The 14753-nt window shown below is 36.8% G+C and overlaps 1 long non-coding RNA gene and 1 pseudogene across 1 annotated transcript; one reads left to right on the plus strand and one right to left on the minus strand.

Annotated features, from left to right (window-relative positions):
- Positions 1 to 1443: 1443 nt before the first annotated feature.
- LOC112197658 lies at positions 1444 to 9040 on the minus strand (annotated as a pseudogene).
- A 3273-nt stretch (positions 9041 to 12313) lies between these two features.
- On the plus strand, positions 12314 to 14444 carry LOC121052969. The gene is made up of 3 exons (XR_005810419.1): positions 12314 to 12411; positions 13452 to 13662; positions 14050 to 14444. It is a non-coding gene; the product is annotated as an uncharacterized LOC121052969 (long non-coding RNA).
- Positions 14445 to 14753: the final 309 nt, after the last annotated feature.

Genomic DNA, 14753 nt, shown 5'->3' on the forward strand with positions numbered 1-14753 from the left:
AGCAGTGGGGAAGAGGAGAGATTGGGTAAAAGTCAGAGCTGGATTTGGAATAGCCTCCCCCAGCTCTTCCACCGTCGATCTAGATCCGAAAGGATCAAGATCTAGGTGAGAGAGGAGGGGGAGGGGGAGGGGAGTTGGGGGGTGACTGGGTGAGTTGGGTTTCAGATCTGGTTTCTCTCTCTAGGTTTTAGAGATAGATGCTCCGCCTATATGTTTTTGGCGCTCTTGCTACCTTAGCTTAGCAAGCCTGCTAGGTATTTTCATCCTATTAGTTAGAATTTTAGATACTTTCTAACACAATTTAGCTACTTTTGCAAAGGGTTGCCTTACTCATGCTTCTAGGATGACTAGAACTAGGGTATGTACTTCAACTTTTGCAAATAGCCAAAAATTAAAAAAAAAATTAAGTTCTACATGATTTGACGCTACATGTTTAATTTTCAGAATTTGAATCAACCAAAACTTGGATTATATTTCTGCAAAACTTAAACTCATGAGCAAGCAAATAATATATATATATATATATATATATATATATATATATAGGGCCCTTTCATTAAGGTATCCAACTTTGTGGGATGCACTTTTTGATCACATATCAGCATCTCAACCCCGTTCAATTCTTAAGACTTCAGATTTGGTCATTCATGAACGGTTTAATGATTATCAATTATATATCATGTCTCTTCTAGTGAGGGATCCTTTTTTTTCTTTTTTTGCCATTTTAAGAGATTGCTTATTAGACTAAATTTTCGATCATATATCAACATTTCCGTCGTTCAAATGTTATGTCTATGAGAGTAGATCAATTCTGCAAATTTTTAGCCAAATTGATAATCGTTAAGGCATTCAAAAATGTGATTTACAATTATAAACATGAACGGTTCAGGTCTGATAGATTTGGCTCCTCCTTTGATTTAATCTAGTTCAATATCTTAACGGTCACCAATTTAGCTGAAAATCTATAAAAGTAATCTATTCATGGAGTCCTAAGAAGTGAATGATCAAGATGCCGATATGTGATTTATTCATGGACTTCTGAGAAGTGAACGATTGAGATGCCGATATGTGATCGAAAAGTGAGTCTTACAAAGAATCCCTTAAAATGACCAAAAAAAATGGATCCTTTAGTGGAAAGACCTCTCTCTCTCTCTATATATATGACCTGAAATTATGCCAAAAATGAACAATCATAATTAAGAACTTACATCCAACTGATCCTAATTCCTAAATCATCAAAGCATTGACATATCAGTTTTTAATGGTGCATCACTCTCTTAATGGCTGAATCAATCTCTTCATTTCTCATTATACTAATTACTTTGATCCTATATTTTTGACTTTGTAGCAATTACTGTAATTGATGTACATATGCTTAATTTGTATAATTACACATCATTTGTATATGGCCACACGCCTACACTATTGTAATACAAATTCCAATGAAATCTCAAGTTTGAGGTGTGCAACACAATTGCAAAATCATTATCTTTCAATCTTTCATGGTTTCAGAGGGAGCCTTAGTCTAAAAACATAGATATATTTATTCTATCAAAGCATACAACATAGTCATGGGTTGCTAAGTTGCTTCGAAGTACAATGAACAGCTTTCCTTTGTTAAACATATAAGCCAAAGACCAAAATTCCAATGACACTTTCTATACTCCTGGTTCTGTATTCTTTTCTCTGTGTTGCCTTCTTTGAGCTAAAATTAATAGCAGAATGCCTACTCTGCAGGCTCAGTTTGATTTGGTGGTTTCTGCCACAATTTTTTTTGCTCTTCAAAACTTGCTAATACAGCAGACTGCTTTGAATCACTTAGCCGTTCTGCGAAAAGTTCATAATATGCCCTGGGATTTACTTTGTCCAATACTTTGACTAATTTTCCTTGGTTTTGATAAGTCAAAATTTCCCCATCTCTGGATTCAATATCATCAGCAAACACTTTGAAGTGTTTGAGTTTGAAGCTTTGGCTCAGATGAGAATCACCGTCCAAGAGAACTGCACCAAGGAGTTCCCCTGAGAAAGTTCCCTGCAGCATAATAACATATGAGAACAAAGATCATTCAATAGAGGGTGACCAAATGTAGTTGGAATCAAGTAGAGCTCATGTCATAAATTTCTCAAGCTCTTTAAATGTGTATCATCTTATTTGCAGCCGATCATTAATCTTTCTTTAGTAGAAACAAACTGTGGGGTAACCAAACTCTGAACTCTCAGTCGGTTCTTGTTTTCAAGTATGCTGTCAGAGTAACAGTTTCACAACATAGCAGCCCAATATATAGTAACAAAACATTGACCAAAATGGTTGGGAAATGTTCTCTTGGCAAACATTCCTGGCATGTTATGTTGGTACTGTCAATTTGAATCAATGATCAAGTATGTAGTGCAGATTATTCTCTCAATGCATAGCATGCTAGATATCACAAACAGAAGAATATTCCTAAAATCGCTACATGCATGAAAAACCTGTCATAATACTGCTAAAGTATTTGGGCATTTTCTTAGATAAGAAGCATTACCATGTGGTGATAGCTATGGTGCAATTGTTGCAAACGGTATAGCCTTGACAGCAATCGCCGGGCAAACAGAGCTTCTGGTGTTGTCTTCTTCGTGCTGCGCAGCCTTTTTAATATTTTTGGAAAATAACCAACTCTCTGCTGGATGCCAAGAGGAATGAGTGTGATGTTAAGTGAGGAATCAAACACAATCTTTGCAGCCAAAGGGTCAAGAAACATATTGAACTCGGCATATTCACTGGAAGGAATCGAAAACACATTTCCTTTGTCATTTTCACTGCGGCTGATATGTCCTCCAACTATATACACATCCTGCAATGAACATCATCATCATGGTATCATGTCATTGTTCGCTTGATATACCTTGTTCACGCATTATAAACTAAAACCAACTGACCTGAATTAGAGAGCTAGTGTTATTTTCCGACAAAATAATGCTTGCTAGAGTAGTCAATGGTCCATTGGTCAATATGGTAACCTTGGATCCTGGATCCAATGTTTTCACCACAGAATCCCAAACTTCCAATGCTAGTGGTTGCCTGAGTTCAGGGTTATCTGTATCCCGTTGGGCTCCATATTTCACAGAATTTTCCGCTGTATACCTGATGTAACAACTTAAAGTTTCAGTCAATGTCCTAGGATTAGGCAATTAAAAATAGCCTAAAGCCAAAACTTTTTCACGTGATTGTAATTTCTGTTACCTTCTTGGGCTTCGAGGTAAGTCACGAGCAAGGCCGTAGAGAGTGTCTGAATCCAGTAACCCACCAGCCCCATGTGGGACAGCCTTAACATTTTTGCAGTCTCCAACTACAGAGAAAGATGGGTCAGATTGGTTCATAGCAAATACATCTCCTCGACCAACTGGAATGTCGTCACGACCCATCATATGCAGCAAGTCATATATGATATCTATTGTTGCAGCATTTGCCCAACCAGTAGGGGTCACTAGTATTGCCTGAAAGCAAAGAGAAAGCCACTTGGTTTAGTTACATTCAAAGATATGTGAGCAGTGCTAAAATTGAAGCAATAAAAAACAAACACCACAAAACAATTTAGATACTAAGGGTATTATAAGAAACTCTAGTCGTGTTTTAAAAGTTGAACTCTAGTCGTAACACTTAAGTGGTGCGTGGGAGTCTAAGACTGCTAGCGAAAGTAAATCCCGAGGCATATTATGAACCCAGATGCCAACTTACTCTACTCTCACTTCAACAGGAAAAATAAACTCTACCTTGAGATTAATCTCTTCCACAGGAACTTTGAGGAGGTAAAGCAAAGCTAGAAAGTCTCCAGCACTCATATCCATGTCAAACACAACAGGTTTGCCCAGTTTAGTATTTCCAAAATCTGGTTTATATGTCACTTCCTTGTAGAAAGGAAATTGTGTTGTAAAATTGAATTTCCCTGTTTGTTGAGGGCTGTTTAGAACCTGTAAAAGCCAAATGGAAAAAAGTGCTAATATCATTATGTCATCCATATATATCACAAAACATTGCAGAAACTTAAACGAAAAGGGTATCTTATTGAACTTACTTCCAAGAAGCTTTTAAAGAATTCTCTGTTAAGTGGGCTTTCAACATCCTTATTTGGTTTTGCTTTTATAGCAACAAGCACTGTCACTGCCTCTGGACCTGTTACTTCTGCTGTATAACCATCCTGTTTGATTGAGTTGCAGATATTTTACAACAACATTTGTAGAAGACAAAATATAAACATTTGCATTGTTTTCAATCAGAAATGTTCCCTTGCTATACGATCTTGCATGTTACTAAACTCGGAATTGGGATCGTTACTAAGGTTGATTCTTTGTCCAAACATCTTATGCTGTTAGACTCGGCAAAGAGAATACAGAGACACACCGGTTGAAAACATTAGAACCAAAAACACTAGCGGAAACTTTGGCTACAAGCACAAGACTACAAAGAAATGACTTTTGGATGTCACAAGGTAGAAAGCAAGTACCTTGCATTTTCCTTTCCCATTCTTCACAATGCAGAATGGATCTCTAAGACCAGTTTGGACATGACCACTATGCACACCATTTTTCGATAAGTTGAATTTCGGAGCTTTAAGGCCGTCAAAGAAAGGATTGGAGCCATCAGAGACCCCATAAGGTTCATTCGAAGTAATAACAGTTATGTTCATGTAGGCCATTTCAGCAAATTCATTCTCCGGGTGACTGCTATTATGCGAGTTTTGCATGATTGAGACTGCTACACCAGATGTAAAAGAGTCCCACATAAAATAGCTCTGCAGATAGTTCAATAGGATCATATATTCATTTGAATCATAATTAAAAAGAAATAATGGAATGACATAAATATGAGAACTCTTGTAACATAACATCAAACATAACCAGGGATTTACAGTGAAGAATTGGTTGTCAAACCAAGTATCATGTTGCATTTTCAAGGACTTGAAGCAATATTGTGCCTCATATGTAGTCTGACTCTTCTCAAATGCTTCATAGAAGTTTTGATTAATCGGAATGGTGTTTGTTGCATCTAAAGGAACAAGGGTGACAGGAATTCCTGAATGAATAACCTGAGAAGATCAATATCATAGTCAACCACAGCCATTTTTAGCTCACAAAGAAAATGTCAAATTACAAGGCTTTGCACAAGTTATGAGAAATATGTACACTTCCTATACTGTAGTATGTAACTGACAAACAACCTAGACCGAAAAGTTTGAGCTGCTAGGGAATTAGCCAATGACGTATATTAAGCAAACCCCCTCCCCCATGTGCAGTGCTATCCTCTAACTGTACTGTTCAAGGATGGGTTTGCACATTCCATCCCAAAAAGAAGCCGGGAATGGGGATCAGAGAGGTTTCAACTCAGAACTCTGAAAAACTCTAGTATCATATCGAAGTTAAACAACTCTTGAATCCTAAAAGTTCAGTAATTAATTTACTTATTAGAGAATGTATCGATGCAATGCATGTCAAACTAACCTGGTAAGCAGCAAAAGGGTCTCCATAGATATTGAACTCTGCATAAGGATTACTGGTATAGTCAGTGAACAAGTTACCAGGATCACCACACTGCTTAGGCACACAAGTCGAGGTGGCATTTTTGGGGCAACAACCAGTTGGGTTCTTTGATCTCACACCACCCCCATCACATAAATATGCTCAACATTCTTCTTCAAGTGTGGATTATTCATAAGGAATATGGCAAAGTTTGTATGTGCTCCTATAACAATCACAGTTATTTTGGGACCTGCAGATATTTTGTCAATCATCACTTGCTGAGCAGTAGGTTGTCGAAATGGACTATATCTCCTGCTCCCCTAATTTCATTGAAAGAAGAAAAGAGTAAACAAAGAAAATAAATGTATGACCATAGTAATAAGAAGAAAAAAATAACAGTCCTGTATTTGTCGTATACGAATCAATTGAATGCTCAATTAGGTTCAGAAAATAACTGTAACATTTTGAAAATACATCACTCTGCAAGGGCTTAAAACAGTGTAACTAGACCTGTCAATAAATCTGATATAGATCAGATCAACCTATGTCCGATTGAATCTGATTACAAAAATATTCTAGCTCTTCTCCTCCTAAGGATAACTGATAACATAACTAAATCTACACTCAAAAAAAAAAAAAGAGAAAGAACTGCTGATATATAAAAGTACATGATTTGTGTAATCTACTCGTACCTGTGGGAGAAAAGCTTTTCGGATGCCAAAATTAGTATCGATATCTAATCGACCTCCAGGTCCTACAGGAATAGCTTGTCTATATCTGCATCCTCCTGCTGTTGTAGTCCCCTGATATTAAATTTTGAACTCTATTAATCAATCTTCATCTTATCATAGTTAAGCATGGACAACGATATGATATTATGTTTTCAAGTTGTCAATTTGGTTGAATACGTATCCATTTAGTCACTTATGTAAAACCAATAGTTCAAATTGTTAGTATGAAAATGTAACATATCAAACTGTCCAGACAGAAATTATTTCCCAATTAATGAAGTCAGTGTATGAGAGACTGCGAGTAGTTCATGCCTGTTCGATTAATGGAAGATATCCACCAACATTTGGGAGAATTGTACCATCTTCTAGCATACCACCCTCACCTCCAACTCCAACAGCAACATCATCACGTCCCATCATGTAAAGGAGGTCATATATATGGTTCACAGCATGCCCCGAATTGGTCCACGCATTTGCATTGACTGTTACTGCCTGTGGTAATAAGAATTTCAATATCAAATCATGAGCAATAATAGAGAGTTGAACAATGTAATGGCCAGAAGCATTATTGAAGGCAATGCTAGCTGTTAACTGAGGGATATTTTCCAGTGTTTTTGAGAAAAATTTTTAAATCTTTTAGTTTTCTACATGGTCAAGTTCAGTAATAATCAATATCAACACGATGGAGAAAGCAGAAAAATGTGTGTCCCCCAACATGGTGACTTAATGAGATAATGCAATAATATAAAATCACGTGACAATGCTGAATGTTCAGTTATGCGTCCAACTAAAAAGTATTAAAAACTTGAGACAAGCTAGTGTATTGGTGGGTATGAGATACCCTTATTTACAATTATTTGAACAAAAATTTACAAGTATTTGAACCAAAATTACAACATTGAGAACAAAAGTTACCATATTCATTTACACTATTTACATATAGTTAAACAAGAATTACAATATTAACAATAAATTTGTTCAAAATCTTGTAAAAATGTCGTAAGAGGTGTAATTACCATTATTAGAACTAAGATTACAACATTGACAACGAATTTGTTCAAAAACTTGTAAAATGTCGTAAGAGGTGTAATTGCCATTATTAGAACTAAGATTACACAAAGTAGGACTCAAATTATAACTTTGACAACAAAATTTGTTCTCACTTTTGTAAATGTGGGTATGAGATATCCACCACTACAATAGAATTTCCCTAAAAACTTGAGAGTTTACTACTTTAGCATTAGATTTTGTTTCCGATGATGCTTTACCATTAGAATTACAAGAGCATAAGTTTATAGTTTAGTTCTCATGTTTAAAAAAAGTTAAAGAAAGCGATGTGATATAAAACAACAAAATACTAGCAATGTCTTTATTAAAATTTTTGTATTCATCGAACATTATCATATAGTGATCCAACACACGAGCTAGTCTTCAGTTAGGCCGTATTACCAGAACAATAGTATGACCGTTCAATACTGTTTTGCCAAGTGTACAAGTTTTCCTTAACAAAACATTAGGTGTTTTGGGTATAAAGTTTTATTTTATTTTTTGAACAACAGCAACACAAATGACTTTTTACTGTAATGGACATTGATTGGTTGAATGGACCTGACACGTGAATGTACAAATAATTACTCAAGTGATTAAAAGATGTAGTTACTGAAAAGTAAAATGGAAACGAAAGTTCTCTTACCCCATTTGACCAAAAAGGTTAAAATCCAACGTTTAGCTTTGTAAAAAGCTAGCACTTTAGCCAACATAATAGAAAGATCCAAAAGAATGATTTAGAGTTTTCGACCGGTCATTATTATAATTAAATTCCTTTTTTTAGAAAAATAACAAATATATTGAATGATCCACTCGATTAAATGGTCTAATTATTTTATTCGTGCCTGTAGGACGACTTAAAGTGGGGTATGTATTTTTTCAACTTTTGCAAATAGCCATCCAAAGAAATTTAAGTTCTGCATGATATATATGACGCTACAGTTTAATTTTCAGAATTTGAATCAACCAAAACTTGGATTGTATTTCGGGCAAAACTTAAACTATGAGCAAGCAATCAACTTATATATATGAAAATGAAAAATATATGACCTGAGGTTTCGCTAAAAATGAATAATACATCATGATTATGAACTAACCTCCAACTGAAACTCTGATCTGTTGAGCTTCAAGAGGTACAAGAGAGCAAAGAAATCATCGGTGTCGACGTCGGTATCCAAAAGAATCCGGCGAGGGCGTCCCTCCACCACAGTCTGCAAGCTACCCCCGATAACCACAACTAGTACCACAAGCACTCCCCAAGAAAAGTGCTTCTGCAACAGCATTTTCTCAGCTAGCTAGTTGTGAACTAGTACGACTCCTTATGATCCCTTTCTGGTTTTCAACAACAACCCAGAAATCTTTCCCTACTGGAGAGCCTTCAACCAAAACGAGCTCATATTTATATCAAGATTCACACAGAAAGGAACAGAAGGTAAGGTAAACAGAGAAACCGAAAGGACACAAGGCAGGCTAGTGATTAAACAATTCGAACCAACACAGCAAAGAAGCTATAGCTAGACAGACCAAAGTTGACAAATCAATTATGAAAAGTATGGGACACACGTCACACACGCCGGAGGCACGTGAATAGAAACAAGGCTTAAGAATCGCTGCCGGTTTTTCTTTCATGTATGGATTCCCAATCCCAATTTGTATTACCCCCAAATCCTTTTCTTTTTAGTTTTTTACCCACCGAATCTTAGGATACTATTGTGTTCTGGTTTTTTTGAAAGGGATACTGTTGTGTTTTAGGATCGTGAGGTTTTGACAAGTGGTAATGATGCAAGTGTTAATTTATTAGTTATTACGCAATGAGCGTAGACCATGGAGGTCCAATCATGTTGGTTCAATATTCCATATGATGTCCGAATGAGAAAGTTTTCTTTTCTTCTTTTGACCCTCTCTATTTGCCCTTTTTTTTTTTTGGTCAACGGTAACTTAATTAAAGAGGGCCCTTGATGAGATAGACAAGCCTATTTATGAGACAGACAACCGTCTGTATTTCCCTATTTGGGACCCTTTATGAGACAGACAACCTACTCTATTTCGCTATTTGGGACCCTTTATGAGATAGAGAAAGAGAAAGCCAATTCTCTCTCGTAAGAGCAAGTTCATCCGTTGGGTCACCAGGTTATTCACTATTTACTATTTTTTAGTGTTAATTTCACCCTCTAGGTCACGAGCACAGTGTATTTCCTGTCCTGGCTCACGAGCACAGTGTATTTCGTGACCCAGAGAATGAAAATATACACTAAAAAGTAGTGAATAGTAGGTGCCCCGGTGACCCAACGGGTGAACTTGCTCTAAGGGATAGGTTAAGGCCGGCATCGTTCGAATTCTGTCACACAAGGTGATATGTAATTATATTTTATATAATTAAATTAATTCTTCTTGAATAAATGGTTAAATTTTTGAACTATTATATATGTCCTCACATATTATAAATATTAATAAATAAATTATTTCTATATGAGGATAAGATAGTCAATAGACTATATCATTTTTTTTTTTTTTTGAAAGAAGGACGACAAATTATATTAAGTGAAACTGAAGAGTACATGGAGCGATGCATAAAACATCGAAAGAAAGCAATAAAACATAACGAGATGCACAGACGCATCTATTAAAAAGTAAAAATAACGCATAACTAGATGCACAATCGCATCGAGATGAAATGTACCAGATAACCATGTGACTTGATGCCATAAGGCATAGTTGCACTGCATATGTCACTAAAGTAGTGTAAATAGAAGAGTAACTGTAACTGTAGCTGATGATATGACCACCTAGGAGAGATTCGCTCACCAAGAGATCGAAAGCAACCGAGGGTGTCAAAAACTTGGATGTTGGAATATGAACTCAAGAACCAGAACCATAACCAATACCAGAACAATATTAGCAGCTGTTTCGGATCCAAGATCCGAATTAGGGTACGACCCTAGCCTCAAATGCGGATCCATATCTGACCCGAAGTCAAAATTGGAACTGATGCAGCAAAAAGGGCCCAAGCCCAAGAAGCGCTGCTCTATGCTCCCAGGCAACTGGGCACCCATTCGAAAACACTCAGGCCACCCATACAACTGGGCACCCAACCAGCACCAATCTGAGCAGCCCCGCCGTCCCCTCTTGAATCAACTCGTCGCTCCACTGATGCTGATTGAAGAGATCGATCTGGGAAGAGCAGTCGAGCAAATGACCTGGACATCTCCGAGTCGATCCGTAGACAATACCAGAATCACAATGCCTCCAACCCTCGCCGGAGAGGACTCAGACGTCGTGTCGCCGTCTCGCTCCCTACAGGGTCACCCACGCCCTTTAACTCCTTGGTGGTGCAGTCGCCCACCACCGCCTTTAGTCGCCCACAAATGGATCTGACCCGAAACTCCTCCTGGCAAAACGCAATAGGAAAAGATCTCCCACTGGAAGCCGATTGCATTGGCAAAACTAAGGAACCGAACTCAGTGCAGATAAAACCCGAATCCCAAGGTTGGTTAGGATCCACCAGATCATAGCGCTGCCCTCCACCACCATCATTGAAACCGATTGCAGCCACTATAGTAAGAGCAAAACCCGAATGGATTGAATCTCATCGCCAAAACGACAAGAATAGGGTGCAGCAACCCGAAGGTGGAAGAGGAGAGATTCTCGAGTCCAAGAGACTCGACAGCCAGGGACCACGGACGCTGACGTCGCAATCCAAGAATATCAGCCGGCGAAACCCTAGGGTTAGCCGCCGCCAAGAGGAGAGAGCGAGAGCTCTCATTTTTCCATTTCAATAGACTATATTATATTTGAAAATTTTGCAATATCTCCCATGAAAAAAAGAGAAGCTTCCCCATAATTAGGAGAGAAATTGTTGTAAATTTTTTAAATTTAAAAAGATTAAAAAAAAAAACCAATTGCGCACATGTTAAGGGGCTAGTATATATTAAAGTAAAATGGATTTAGTACTATTTATTTAATAGTGACCAGATCATTATGCCACTGCATTCTTTGAAATTTTATCTAATTACTTCTGACAAGTTCTGTGTTACTATATTGTTTCAGGGTGTTTTCTCTTCTTTGCTCCACTAAACGATAGAGGGAGCTGAGCGATTCCATCTTCTTCTTTTTTTTGCTCCACTACGCTCTGTTTGTTTTTCACTTGCACTGAGTGATAGAGAGAGACATAAAGGGAGGATTGTTCTTCTTCTTTTCGCGACTTGGCCAGAAAGAGAGGAATGGAGAACTAAAGAGCTTTCCATCTAAGGAAGAAAATCACGAATCTAGGTATTTAATTTTCGATTCTTTTTTTTTTTATAATAAGTTTCTTATGGTTTCTCATGCGTTGGTTTTTGTTTTTATTATAATATTTTCATACTAAAGAGCACAAAAAAGATGAAATCTTTGATATTGGTTAGAATATGAAAGTGAAAAATCATGTGTTAACGATCTATATATGTTTGTTTTGAAAGAAATTTGCAATCTTTCACTGAATACTACAGTATAACCAGGAGCGGAAGGATGTAGAAGGCTATATGGGCTCAAGCCTAGACAATATTTTAGGCTAAAAACCCTAAGTATATATATCTATCTTTAACCCATACCAGCCCAAAGAAGAAAAAAATTATCTGTAAAAGTTGCATATATTCCCAGTCTCCCACAACAGCTCACAGCCGCACATTACTCAGTAAGTCAAATTTGTGCATTTCAATGGAGCCTCACACTACTTATCTTCGAAAGCGAAATGCCTAAAGCAATCCACACCCAAATTCCCTTCTTGTGGAAAATCTCACCCCTTGTTGTCCAGTAGCCTTAGTTTGCGACGCAGACCAAGGAATTTCCAAAGCAACAAGAGCCTCACACTACTTATCTTCGAAAGCGAAATGCCTCAAGCAATCCACACCCAAATTCCCTTCTTGTGGAAAATCTCACCCCTTGTTGTCCAGTAGCCTCAGTCTGCGACGCAGACTAAGAAATCTCCAAAGCAACAAAGAGCCTCACACTACTTATCTTCGAAAGTGAAATGCCTCAAGCAATCCACACTCAAATTCCCTTCTTGTGGAAAATCTCACCCCTTGTTGTCCAGTAGCCTCAGTCTGTGACGCAGACCAAGGAATCTCCAAAGCAACAATGTTTCTTTCGCTTTCTCGTAAACAAGGTATGAAACTCTATCGATCTCTCCTGTTTTGAATTTTTGATACATCTCTGTTCTTCTTCCTGCTATGTTTTTTCCCAATGGGGTTTTCTTAAAGAAATTGCAGAAGGAGAAGCTTGCCGATTCTGTTTGCTACCAGTGGCGGATGTAATTGTGAGTTGGGCTTTTGTGTATAAGTTGAGGATTGAGATTGTTGGGACTGCTCTTACTATTGGTTTTGCTTGGTGAGTTAGGGGCTATCGGTTTTGGGTTTGTTTGTGTACACTATTTCTGGTGGGTGTTCGGAAACATCAAACAGGGACTGGTTTTTCAGCTCAAGCAGTTAAGCTTTTGTTGGGCCTTGGAATTTCTTGATGCTTTCTTTGGCTTTTGATTATGTTGTGATTATGTTGGGCTCATTATGTGATGCAGATTAGAGAATTTTTTTTTTTTAGAGTTTTGGTGATAGTGTCTGGGTTTATGCAAAAAAAAAAAAAATAGGGGTTGTTCTAATTAGCCTAGACAAGGCTCAGATCTTGGATCCGCTACTGCGTATAACCCTCCTAATGTCATATGCCCTTATTGTTCTACCTTATGAAAATTATGTGAAGAAACATACAACATCTTATGTCCAATATAGCTTATGAACCTATGACTTCACCGTCACTAATTTCTACCTTCTTCTGTTCCTTTATTGATACAGCTTTAGAGTAACTGTAGTTATAGAAGATGAGTGATGAAAGCACCGCCATCATTATGGGAAAACCAGCTTATGAAATATGTAAATTTACAGTGACAGTATAAATCTTAGCAAGCAAACAAACCTGCAGCATCGCGCGAGAGAAATTTGCTAGTATATTTACTAAAGTAGAATGGATTTGATACTATTCATTTAATAGTGACCAGACCATTTTGCCCCCTGCATTTTTTGAAATTTTACTTAAGTAGAATGAGTTTGGTACTATTTATTTAATAGTGATCAGACTATTTTGCCCCTACATTATTTGGATTTACCTGATTACTCCTAATAAGTGTCTATCTTCTGTGTTACTAAGTTGTTTCAGGGTGCTTTCTATTCTTTGCTCCACCGAATGACAGAAGGAGCTGAGCGATTCCATTTGTTTCTTTTGCTTTGCTCCACTACACTCTGTTTGTTTTCCACTTTTCCTTCACTTGAACCGAGAGAGAGAGAGAGGGGATGATTGTTCTTCTTCTTTGCGCGAGTTGGCCATAAAGAGAGGGATTCAAATCTAAGGAAGAAGATCACGAATCTAGGTATTTGATTTTAAATTCGTTTATATATATATATATATATATATATATATAAGTTTTTTATGGTTTCTTATGTATTGGTTTTTTATTTTGATTGTAATACTTTCATATTAAAGAGCACGAACAAGATGAACTTTTTGAAATTGGTTCAGATTATGAAAGTGAAAAATCATGCGTTGACGATCTATATATGTTTGTTTTGAAAGAACCTGCAATCTTTCACTGGATACTGCAATGCAACCCACCTAATGTCATATGCCCTTATTGTTACTAACATATATATGAAAATTATGTGAAGATACAAACAACAACTTATGTCCATTACAGTTTATGAGCCTATAACTTCACCGTCACTAATTTACACTTTCTTCTATTCCTTTATTGATGCAGCTTCAGAGCAATAGTGGTTATAGAAGATGAGTCTGATGAAAGCACCGCCATCATTATGGGAAAACCAGCTTATGAAATAATTAAATTTACAATGACATTATAAAGCTTAACAAGCAAACAAACCAGCAGCATCGCACTGGAGAAATTAGGTAGTAGCATATTGAAAGGGTGACATATAGTAGGTGATTCACACAATTAATTGCACTGATTTTTTTAATTTTTTTTTTTAATTTTACATATAAATGAGTCCGGTGTATTTAATCATAATTTTTACAGTAGATAAGTAAAAGACAAAAGAAAGTATTTAGGAGGGTGTATTCAATCTAGATTTTAAATGATTCTGTCTGACTTTTTATAATTCATGGATTCTCATGAATTCTGTAGAATCCACGGATTGTTTTAATTCTCTACGGATTTGAATAGATTCTAATGTATTGTATTAGCAAGATTTGTTTAGATTTTAATAAGTGCATGGATTGTCCTTATAACAATAATATAATAAAGACCAAAATATGTACTATGTAATCTATGATTCTGCCATGTTACTCTATATGTGTCTTAAAGAGAAGTTCCGTTGTTTAAGGTGAGGGTTATGGTCACATGATTCTTTTGTGAGCGGGTTTTGGTCTTGCTACTACTGTTTTGTTGATTTGCTGAAGAAATTCGTTAAGAGAATTGAAGTGATCAACGATAGTCTTGTATAT

The sequence above is a fragment of the Rosa chinensis genome, chromosome 4 (genome assembly GCF_002994745.2).
Source record: "Rosa chinensis cultivar Old Blush chromosome 4, RchiOBHm-V2, whole genome shotgun sequence".
NCBI classification, from domain to species: Eukaryota; Viridiplantae; Streptophyta; class Magnoliopsida; order Rosales; family Rosaceae; genus Rosa; species Rosa chinensis.